Raw genomic sequence first — 11,488 nt, 5'->3', positions numbered from 1 at the left:
TCCACATTATCTTCATTAATTTGTAGTAATAAAGCACTTGATATTTAAGGAGAAAGTCAAGTACATCTGTCTTCAGGAAGAATAATCTTAAGCAGATAACAGATAAAGGCAGGTCAAATGCTTCACAGGAAAGCTGGATTAACACACACATGTGAACAAAATTTTCTTCAGGTCTCTCAAAAGTTGTGGCTGATTGATTGCTGTCAGTTTCTCCAGCTCTGGCTAACCAAGATGTCAGTCCCTCAGGGCTACCCTAGTTTGAACTAGAGAACATACCAAATATTCTATACATAATTTGAATGTTTGATGGGTTATGGCCTGCCAGTATATCCAATATTGATACAATATTCAGGTAGTCTAAAGGACATTTACGTTGGTGTAGTGGTTTGAATAAGAATGGCCGTGGCTGGCTCATTTATTTGAATGCTTTGATCCTGGTTGGTAAAATTGTTTTGGGAAGAATTCAGAGTTGTATGTACCTTTGTTGTAGGAGGTGTGTCACTGGGGTTGAGTCGGCTTTGGGGTGTCAAAAACTTATGCCAGGCCCAGTCTCTCTCCTCTCCCTCTCCCCTCCCTCTCCCCACTCTCTCCCCACCTCCATGTATTTGTTACCACAACCTTTAAGTTCTCAGCTACCTGCATGTCAGTTGCCTGCTGCCATCCTTTCTACAGTAATCATCATAGACTCACCCTTAGAAACTGTGTATAAGCCCCCAATTAAATGCTTTCTTTTATAAGTTGCCTTGGTCATGTTGTTTCTTAAAAGCAATATAACAGTAAATAAGACACCTGGATTGGTTGGTATTTATTGGATGAATAAATCCATAGTTGGGTACCAAATTGACTGTGCAATTTGAATAAGTCATCATTAATCACAAATGAGAAGAAATGTCAAAAAATGAGGGAAGGGTAAAGTCATAAGAAGAAGGGAGCTACAAATGGGGAAAAACACAGGACACAGCAGAAAGGGACAATGATCGTGTTAAGGTTTGGACAAACACAACTACACTGCGTTTAATGCAGTTACTTCATGCCTCAGTGAGGATATATGACCATGGGAACCACTATCAGCAGGATGTATTCCATTGTCTATTTATCTTCGTATCATAGAAGCTACTGATTTAGCAGTGTGCCAGGCCAGAGTACAGTCTAATTCAAGAGTAGTTTTACAATAATTTCATTGGCACATTAGTTGTGCAAAGGGACTTAGTTATGATGTGCTGCACAATCATATAATGTATATTGATCACACCCTTATTGCTTTCTTATTCTCCTCTCCCTCCCCTTCTCCATCCACATTACAAATAATTCTTCTTTTAATTTCATGTGTTTTTTTTCCATCAAAAATTCTATAAATGAGACAAAATATGTGCTATTTGTCTTTGTGGGGCTTTCTAGGAAAAATGCTAAAATTAATTTTTTTAAAAAATCTCTACAATTTTGATTATACTGACTTAAAAATTTCTGAAAGGAATTATGGTGAGACAACTTTTGTGGATTAAAGTTTTGGCCCAATGGCTGCATCTGTATTACATGAATGAATTAAGAAAATTCATTTGGACAAAAGAGTAAACATCGAAGGAACAATGATTTGTATAAAGAAAAAGTGGGTCAGAAGGGACTGTTAAAGGGTGAAGTTGTTTATGTAGGATGAGCTTGGCCATCAGTGGAGGTCTAGGAAAGTACATAATTAAAATAAGTATCAAACCCAACTTCTCAATGGACTTCGTTATTGTTCATAATGGCCATAGCCTATGAAAATGAAAAAGATGGAAAATTATTAACTGTTCTACATTTGACAAGAAGACAGAGGAGGAGAGGAGGGAGGGAGATGAGGAGATGGAGGAAGAAGGGAAAGGAAGAGGAGAAGGAGGGTAAAGGGGAATGAGGAAGAGGGAAAAGAAGGAGAAGGAGAAGGAGAGGGAGAGGGAGAAAGAGAGGGAGAGGAAGAAGAAGAGGGAGAGGGAGGGGGAAAGGGAGGGGGAAAGGGAGGGGGAGGGGGAAGAGGAGGAGGAGGAGGAGGAGGAGGAGGAGGAGGAGGAGGAGGAGAAAGAGAAAGAGGGGAAAAGGGGGAGGAGGAGGAGGAGAAAGAGAAAGAGGGGGAAAGAAGAGGAAGAGGAGGAGGAGGAGGAGGAGGAGGAGGAGAAAGAGAAAGAGGGGAAAAGGGGGAGGAGGAGGAGGAGAAAGAGAAAGAGGGGGAAAGAAGAGGAAGAGGAGGAGGAGGAGGAGGAGGAGGAGGAGGAGGAGGAGGAGGAGGAGGAGGAGGAGGAGGAGAAGGAGAAGGAGAAGGAGAAGGAGAAGGAGAAGGAGAAGGAGAAGGAGAAGGAGAAGGAGAAGGAGAAGGAGAAGGAGAAGGAGAAGGAGAAGGAGAAGGAGAAGGAGAAGGAAAGAAGGAAGGCAGTGGCAGTGGTAGAGGCAGCTAACAAGGCCCCAAATCTGGTACCTCTTGAAGATAAGATGTTATCCAAAGATATTTCTAGTGAACAGACCTAAATTCCTGCCTTATAATAAAGATATTTCTGTTCCAAGATTTTTGTATCATGGTTCAGGTTGGTGAGAGCACTCCTTAAGTCCATCATCCATTGCTAATTTAATTCAAATTTGGTCACCGAGAAGATATTCTATGACATCTATGATTTAAATCTGTCAAGATGTACTTAACAGGCCAGAATAAAGTCTTCCTTAATGAATGTCCCAAGTGAGTCTGGAAAGAATCAGTGACATTAGATAAGCAGCCTACGGATGTCAGTTACATCCAACTGATTGATAGTGCTATGGAATTCAACTGACTTAATTGATCATCCTTCCTGCTGGACCTGTCCATCTCTGATATCCATTTCTATCTCTAATAGTGGGCGTGTCTGTTTCTGCTTTTGGTTCTGTCAGTATTTGTCTCATGTATTTTGATGCTCATTTATTCATTTATTTAACAAATAGTTTGATGAACTTATATGAGCTAATATTGATAAGCAATAGTGTACAAGGTAAGGGAAAATAGAATGGGGTATTACTGTCTCCAGCTTACTGATCCAGTGGAAGACTGAGTGAGTATTGAAAATTATAACACAGAGATTTCTATTCTGATGTTGAATCTTCCCAAAATGCTTTTCCAGAGTAAGCTATTACACAGTTTTCTTGACACACAGTTTGTGTGTGTATGTAATACATTCTATGTAATATATAAATGTATACAATTAACATATATATAATTTATAGTATATATATATATATATATATATATATATATATATATATATCCTAGAAAGCCCACAAAAGTCAAGCTGTTTTAATAGGGAAAGTCTAATTTGATAAATAATGCAAATGATTAAAATTTGACCAAGAGACACACTATTTCCTTTACACTCTCTCAAAAGTCATTACAAATGTTTGTGTGTAAAGAAACAGATCTAATAAGACTCTTCATTGTTCTGTCTCTGCCTAGCTCACTAGCTCATTCCACATTGCTGATCATGTGTTTTCTAGTCTTCATAGCTACATGCTCCAGGGTGATGACTACATTGTCCTTTCTACTTGGAGCATAATCATGATGCTGCTTTCATAAATGAGTATTCTTCTTTACTGTGACTTCCTCTAGCAATTTATCTTTCATCTTTGTATATAAATAGCAGCTGCCTCTTTTATGCTATGGATGTCATCCTTATAATACTCTAGTTGTATGTGTCAGTTATTCATCTCTTCCAGAAAGACTGCAACCTCTTGAATGTCCTACCTACTTTATGTTTCTCCATAACTATAAATAGGCACTTGTTTATTTGATGTATAAAGGGATAGATGGATGGATGCCTGGATAGCATTTTAAATGAAATGAAAAGAATTGCTGAATAATACTATAAGAATTAGTCAGTGAATTAATCTCATGTTGAAAAACCAATACCGTATATATTGTACTAAACATAAAAGAACGTTTTTTGAAAAGCAGAAAAGAAATGACCATCTTCTTCATAAAATGTCCAACCTAGGTTATTTAATGAGACAAGACTAATAAAAACAGTAAAGGACACAAGGAAATAGGATAAAGATTTATAATCCCAATCCAACTCCTGCAGATAAATTTGCAGGCTGGATGGATTTTGAAAACAGACAGTTCTTTCCACAAAGAAACGGAATGTTAGGAAGTGGGTTTTTCTGGGATTTTTTGTTTTTTGTTTTTTGTTTTTCTGTTTAAACTATTCCACTTAATATGAGATAGGAAGAGAGAATCAGATGTAAACTAAATGACGTAAGCAGGGGTTCAGGTAAGGAAGTAGCTCTGTGCTGGAACAGCCCCTTCTGGAACACTGACTGACTCTGATTTCTTGGTGGAAAGACTGATTCTGGGGTGACTAAAGGAACCTCAGTGGCTTTCTGGGTCATTTGACATTCTGGGTAGGATATTTATTTATTTATTTATTTATTTATTTATTTATTTATTGTCAACTTAAAACAGATTAGAGTCATTTGGGAAGAGGAAACTGCAACTGAGAAAAAAATTCCTTCAGCAAAGTGGCCTGTAAGCAAGTCTGTGGAGCATTTCCTTGATTAACGATGTGTGTGGGGGGGGGGGGGCGGAGTCCAGTCCATGGTTGCCTGTGCAATCCTGAGCAGGTGGTCCTATGTTGTATAAGAAAGCAGGCTGAGCAAGCCATGGACAGCAAGTCAGTAAACAGCACTCTTCCATGGTCTCTGCTTCAGTTTCTTCTTCCAGGTTTATACCTTGCTTGAGTTCCTGCCCTGGCTTCCCTTGATGGACTGATATCAGTATTTATAAGCCAAATAAATCCCCTTCCCCAGGTTCCTTGTATGATCTTAATCATAGCAATAGAAGCCCAACTAAGACACTTGGTTTAGTTGTGGACCGAGCTTAGCAGGCTTGAGATTGTCTGATGGGTAATGTTGGAAAGAAATTGACAGGTCTCTGGAAGACTCCTAATTCCAAATTCGCCCACCTCAAGGGATCAAAACAGTAGAACTGTGGTGGAAAGTACATGGTGACAACATTAGCCATTTGTGTATTTGTTACTACACAAAGTTTTCAGCCACACTAATTTGGCATGGCTTTTGATGGAAAACTTTTGTTCAGACCTACTAATTTCTGACAGATATTCATTTATTATCCTGGGTGGACTAATAGATTAGATAATGAGGATTCATTGTAAAAGGAAGTGGTGATTTTTTTAAATGAGAAAATTCCACAATTTTTATGGAATGGAGAGAGAAAATATTGACTGAGTAGACTCCAAGAACCAGGAATATTTGGATCCAAAAGGCATGCTGGGTGTGCTCCCTTTTCCAGATTGAAACAACAACAACAACAACAACAACAACAAACCTAAGACTTCATGAAAGAAGTGGCATTGTGACATTATGTTGGAATTTTTACATTGGACCACCAGACTGTACACTTCAGCTTCTTTCCACTAAACCCTCCCCGCAGCCCTGCTTACAGCAGACACACACCTTGCTTTAAAATGTAGCAATTGTGTACTTCACGAGATGAAAAAAATAATTGTGCCATTCAAATCTATTAGTAAGAAAATTGTATAAAAGCTCTGTCTTCAAGATCTAAAATGCACGCCAGAAACGTCACAGCCGAACAAGGGAGCAAAATGCTCCGTTCTCCCACCTAGTGGAAAGTCAGCACAAAGCACTATGGGAACCACTGCTCCAGATGTTCATACAGATGCTGCAGTGAGACTCGAAGCCAAGGAGGTTCTAGCTACCCTTTAAATGTCCTCCTCCCTTACCGGTTGTCATACTTTGGTTTATAGCAAGATCCCTCTTTGTACAATGCTCCTTAGGGAGTCTGTGTTAAAGTAAATAGATCGTTAGGTTTGCCACACTGAACTCTGGAGTTGTCCATATGAAAACCAATTACTGGAAATGTGGGTGAAACCTGTGTGTACTTCTGAACATGTGGCCACAGTGTAGGACTAAATTTATTAGCTTTTAAATCCATACAACACAAATGATTTTTGAAAGAAAAAAAGTATATACACTCAATGGTTGAAGAAGTTATGAACAACCTAGACTGTTCTCTCCTATAATAAAGATTGGGACAAGTCTATGATCAGACCTGGAAGTTATCTGTAATATGGAGAAAGAATCGTATGCCCTGGAAATCCTATGAATTCTCTGCAAATGCAACTCTGTAAGTCCAGACATATGGGAACCATAAAACACCATCTTAGTGACAACATACCAATTAGAATAGTATGAATTAGCATAGTGCAGCAGTAACAAGTCCATCATGGCGCCTTAGTGACAATGTAAGCAATGGCTGCTGGAGTTATTCCGCTCATGCTCCATGTTCAGTTACACTTTGCTAGGGAGCTCTGCTCTCTGCTGGCTCTCAGATGTAAATATGGTCAAGGGTGGCTTAGAAAGATTACTCGAGATAAAGTAATTTCATCTTGCTCAATTGATCCCTCTTGCCTGTACAGCTCCCAGTGGGAGCAGAAAAAGCAGGGATCCTGGCCCTCCTTGACTTTGCCCCACATCTTCATTCTAACTTCGCCCCATTGCCTGTGCTCTATAGCTGTGTCTGCTCTGGCACCATCTGTGCATCTAAATATGGTCTCCTGTGAGGTCCACCCTGGGCTGCAACAAGGACGCACATGCTCCTTCTCCACCCACCTGCTATTATGCTGCACCTTTTACTACTGATAACAGCATCTCTTTTGTTTTCTTTGTATCTCTAAGTGAAAATTAGTCGGTCCCACTGGCTGCCGGGATGAAGTTTTATGACTCCAAGCATTGGGGCTTTGCAAGAACATACCGATATTTAGTCATTGGTAATACATCTTGACATTTCAACAGGCTGCAGTGGGTTATCCTCTGTTCTCCTCTCTCCTCCCCCCGCCAAGTTGCTCTGGAATTGATTTATGAGGTTAGCTTGCCTTTTACTTCTTTTATTCCTCATTACTCATATTTAATGTTACCCACACTTGACCCCGTGACTCTAATTCCTTAAACTGAATAATGTACACACATTGACTTTGTTCTTCCTGACATGTCTTATCACTTTTTATCTTTGCCATCCTTCTTCCAACCTTTTAAAGGTCCAGGGCTCTCTGGGTTTCTTATCTATTTACATTCTTCTTCATTATTTAGTATTACTGCTATTCTTTCAACTGGTATCCCCTAGGTTGTTATTTTTCCCAGTTTCCTGATTTCAGTCATTTTGTCACTGGGCCAGATCTCTCACTACCACATTTAAAAGGTCAACTACAGTTTCACACAAGAAACTAATTCAGATATTATGAAGCATAACACTGTAACAAGAAAGTGAGCCGTGGTTCCGTTGGTTCTTGCCGGACCCAATGCCATTTAGAAGCGTCTTCTGTGAGTTGTTGTTAAGGACATACAGTTAGCCAAAGCAGGAAGATGCCTTGGAAGGTAAAACTAAGACATAGATTTTGCTCTTTGTAATTCTTAGGACAGAGAGATTTGTTCAGGGATGCTCCATGGAGTGTGTGTGTTGTTCATTGGGAATATTTTTCACAAAATCATAAATTGGTGAGTATCTGTCAATGACTATTCCAGTGAGTTAGGTTCTGATGATAACGCTGTAAAACATCACAGTAATAGTGTGCAGAGATAAAAAGCATAACACAGGAAATGCTACAAATGCCTATCTCATTGTCTTCCTCCTGGAGGCAGGTAGGGCCAGTTAGTTTCATGTGATTCTGCTGGTGGGAGAAAGAGAGATGAGTGTCTCTCAACTGCATATCAGAGATGGAATTGAATTAAACTATTTTGCTGGTGCTAGACTCTAAATATGACTTTTAAAAGGGGATCTTAAACTTTTATATTAAGGGATCAGATAGTAAGTTGTATCCATCCTCTTGTTGTGAAATAATTGATTATTATTCTCATATACCATCATTATATTTTCTATTACCTTTATTATTATCATGTCAGGTTTAGTATAAACAGCTTAGAGATATTTGTCTCTCTTCCTAGCTTACAATTATTTACAAATTACACTTTGTGGACTAATTTTTCAGTATTTCTACTAGCTAAGAAACACTTCTCTCTCTCTCCCTCCCTCCCTCCCTCCCTCCCTCCCTCCCTCTCCCTCTCCCCCCTCTCTGTGTAATAGGTTTTACTCAACCATAAGGAAGAATGGCGTTGTATTATTTTCTGGGAAATGATGCAACTGGAGGTTATCATATTAAGTAAAATAAGTCAGATACAGAAAGGCAAATATTTCATTTTCTATCATCTGTAGGACCTGGAATCTCTATATATACAGTATGTACATATACATATATACACACTCACATATTTTCAATCTATCTGTGGGTCAAAACCTAGGCCGATTTGCATGCCATGGATATCATGAATATCATGAATCCTTTAATAAACGTGGAATCAAAAGTATTCTTATGGTGTGTTGCTATGAAGTTCTCTGGGTATATACCCAGAAGTGGTATAGCGTGAGCAGATATTAATTTTATTTTTAGTTCTTTTAAGAAACCTCCATACGGACTTCCAAAATGGCTAGTCCAATTTACATTTCTTCCAATAGCATTCCCTTTGTTCCACATCCAAATCAGCAATTTTTGTTTGTTTTCTTAATGATAGCTGTCTGATTAAAGTGAGATAATATTTTAATGTATTTTTATTTCCACCAAGAATGATGAACATTTTTCCTATGTTATTTTCAATTATTTCAGTTGTTGATTGAGCTGTTTGATTTCTTGTCATTTCTTGTTTTTTTTTTTTTGAGTTCTTTATATATGTGACATGTTACCTCTCTCTTCCCCCCTCTCTGCATGTGTATATATATACGTATATGTGTATACATATATGTGTGTAGAAATTATATTAATATACAAATATATATATTTTTCTGTGCGAAAGTTTTAATTTTATTTAATTCCATTTGGAAATTCTCAAAAAATATCAAGTCTTATTTCAAAATTTTTATCAAAAATAGATTCTTCTCTCATACAATAAATTCTGACCACAGTTTTCTCTCCCTCTATTCCTCCTAGCTCCCCCAACTCCTACACTCTTCCCCAGATCCACTCCCCCACCCTTTATAGAAGAGCAGGCTTCCAAGAGACAATAACCAAACACATTCAGTCTGTCACTGTGAACCCATATGCACCCTGCTTAGTTGATTCAGCAGGCTGTGTTCTGGTGTCCTCCATCCCCTCTAACTCCTACAATCTTTCCTCTGCTTCTTTCACAGGATTCTTTGAGCTCCAAGGAGAGAAACTCTGTGGAAACCAACAATTTAGACTCTGTTTCCCCACAGTGTCTGATTGTGGGTCTCTGTATCCTCTCCCCTCTGCTGCCAGAGGAAGCCTTCTGATAATGACTTATTAAGACACCATTCTATGAGTATAGAAGAATATCATTAAAAAATCATTTCATTCATTTTTTTGCCATTCATGTTTAATGTTATATGTTGGCTAGTTTTGGTTCATGACACAATCTAGAATGTCTGAGGAGTGAGAAACTCCAGTGAGAAAATGTCTCCATTTAATTAGTATATGGACATGTCTGTGGGGCTTTTTTTTTTTTTTTAAATTAAAGAATCATGTGGGAGGTTCAACTCACTGTAGGTTGTGCTATCCTTGGATAGGTGGTCCTGAGTTTTTTTTTTTTAAAAAAAAAAACAAACCCTAAAGCTGAGTAAGCCATGGATAGTGATCCAGTCAGAGGCATCCTTCATGGTCTCTCCTTCATTTCCTGCCTCCAGGTTTCTATCTTGAGCTCCTGCCATGATTTCCCTTAATCATGGGCTATAAGCTATAATATTAAATAAACCCTTTCCTCTCCAAGTTGTTTTTGGTTGTGGTCTTGCAGCAATAGACAGCAAAACAGGATACTTCATTTGTGATCTTTTGGTGCTATGTTATCAGAACTGACCAGAGCAAGCCAAGTCTTTGAAGCTGCAAGAATCTTGTTATTCATGGCTGGAGCTCTCTCTATGGAAAACAGAGTGAGGAAGGAGTAAGGTAGGTTGCTGTGAGGAATAGAGTTCAGCTTGAATGCCTGAAATACTACAGGAGTTCCTGTCTTTTCTTTGCTACTTTCCAAGGAGCACATAATTAGGTGTGCAATTTCTTCAAGATGTTTCAGGACCCCAGGCATTTATATGTTGTTATATTGAAAAGTCCCAGGATTTTACTCTTGTTCACAAGACTCCTTTTCATGTATGTGGGGGGAGGCTTGAAACAGGTTCCCACTATGTAGTCTTGGCTGGTTTAGAACTTAACTTTGTAGACCTTGAACTAATAGAGATCCCCCTGTCTCTGCCTCTTAAGTGCTGGAAATAAAGGCTAGAGAGACAAAGGGGAGAATAGATGCCTGGACAATAGTGATTCTGTCACTGACTGTTGCTGTGATGGTATAACTATTATAATGTGAATGCTCACAGAAGTACACACATGTGTATGCACATTCTCATGCATGGGATAGGGGTTTTCTAGGGAGGGGAAATGGGGAAAGGGGATGGCATCTGAAATGTAAATAAAATATAAAATAAAAAAATTAAAAAAGAAATGAATATAAGCAAACAAAAAAAATATTTTCACACTCTTTAATAGCAATCAATGGAAGGGGTTAATAGGCAGCAGTCTTTCCTCCAAAGGATAAACCAAACATGAGATAGAACTTGAAGTAGTCTGTTTAAAGTAATCAAGAAATCATAAGAAAGGTTCTTGGTATTCTGAATCTTATTAATAGAAAGTCAGATTATTTTTAAAAAATATTCTGATACATAGAAATTCTGTTTTGAGAATTTAACATATATTTTCCTTTCCATCCTCCACTGGCTCTCCCAGCTTGTTAAATTTGAGTTGGTGAAATACCCTTTCAACCTTCTTTTACGGAAGTTTTATTTCCTGTTGAAATTAAGGTTATACGTTTTACTGATTTTAATAAACAAAGCAAACAAAGCCATCCAAATGTCAAGGCCCATTGTTGTTGATTAGATCCTGCTGTAAAATCTGTGTGTCATAGCCTGTGACATCTGCTTTCTCAGGCACACTATAGATGAGGGGACCCAGTAAGTCCATGCTATAAGGTTGTTTGCCTAATGTGTTTTCTACTACCAGATCCAGGAAGCAACACTGTCCCACTGTGAGAAGATTAAGCCACCTCTTCAGGAATTTGAGACCTACAATTATAATGGAGTCACAGCAGTATCAGTGTGATCTGTGCAAACACATGGTCTTCAGCATCTCCAGTCTTCACAATGGCCCACCTTCAATGTCTTAGAGTTCATGGAATTTAAAAAAGATGTCAGAAAGAGACATGGGCTTTTCTCTGTGTTGTTTGTTCTCTAAACTCACACTATCCCTCCATGAGATGCTAAAATCTGTGAGACTGTGCTTTCTTTTTGAGCACTTACATGAAGCAGACGTTCTTTCTATCTTTTCCTTATGCCCAGTGCAGAGGCATCATACAGTCTGTTTTCTTACTAGAAAATGACTATAAAAATACAGCCCTCCATCCCTCCGCAGTGACAGAT

At 38.5% G+C, this 11,488-nt stretch overlaps 1 long non-coding RNA gene across 1 annotated transcript; it reads left to right on the top strand.

Moving 5' to 3' along the window:
* Positions 1 to 2,802: 2,802 nt before the first annotated feature.
* On the top strand, positions 2,803 to 11,215 carry LOC143435416 (uncharacterized). The gene is made up of 3 exons (XR_013105703.1): positions 2,803 to 3,044; positions 9,876 to 9,971; positions 11,073 to 11,215. It is a non-coding gene; the product is annotated as an uncharacterized LOC143435416 (long non-coding RNA).
* The last annotated feature ends 273 nt before the right edge of the window (positions 11,216 to 11,488 follow it).

Source organism: Arvicanthis niloticus, chromosome 21, assembly GCF_011762505.2.
Source record: "Arvicanthis niloticus isolate mArvNil1 chromosome 21, mArvNil1.pat.X, whole genome shotgun sequence".
In the NCBI taxonomy this organism is placed as follows: domain Eukaryota; kingdom Metazoa; phylum Chordata; class Mammalia; order Rodentia; family Muridae; genus Arvicanthis; species Arvicanthis niloticus.
This window is presented reverse-complemented; position numbering and strand designations above follow the sequence as displayed.